At 65.2% G+C, this 569-nt stretch overlaps 1 protein-coding gene across 1 annotated transcript in view; it reads right to left on the reverse strand.

The window, feature by feature from the left end:
* The window catches only part of TRPM8 (transient receptor potential cation channel subfamily M member 8), a 42,731-nt gene that overhangs the window by 26,007 nt on the left and 16,155 nt on the right, over nt 1-569 (reverse strand). The gene's annotated exons all lie outside the window — the stretch shown is intronic.

Raw genomic sequence — 569 nt, forward strand, 5'->3', positions numbered from 1 at the left:
TGTGGACAGTGGTGACGGACCCTGGACTGCGGGCCTGGAGGAGGTCTGAGCCTGGAGTGGGGGATGGGGAGCTTTGGCTGGGGCGTGCTGGCAGATCCCCGAAGGGGCGGTGGGTGTAAGCGGCTGGCCCCCTGTGAGGCGCTCTGGGCTCAGGGTCCCGGTCTGAGTGTCTGAGGGGAAGACGGTGCCGCACCGGGCTTACGGCAGGGAACCGGCAGGGAACCGAGAGGCAGAGAGGTCGAGTGGCTTCCCGGGGCACGCGCACTCATGGCTGGCCGGGGTGGAACCCCGCCGGCCACCTGCTCTTTGGGTTACCGTCAGCTGCCTCCCACAGGACGGAAAACGTGGAGGGCCATCGTGACGACAAAGCACGCTCGCTTATGTAAAACGGAGAGCGAGGGCTGACGGGGACCAGCAATAACAAGAGGTTTTCCGTCACTGCACGGACAAGGAGCCCCTTCTCAGACCTTGGAAGAGGCCGCAGCAGAGGAAGCCGGAAGGACTGTGCGAGGCCACGAGGGTGATCGGGAAGACGCCAGGGAGCTGACAAATGCGACCAACAGGGCAGG

The sequence above is a fragment of the Pteropus vampyrus genome, unplaced genomic scaffold (genome assembly GCF_000151845.1).
Source record: "Pteropus vampyrus isolate Shadow unplaced genomic scaffold, Pvam_2.0 Scaffold204, whole genome shotgun sequence".
Lineage (NCBI taxonomy): Eukaryota > Metazoa > Chordata > Mammalia > Chiroptera > Pteropodidae > Pteropus > Pteropus vampyrus.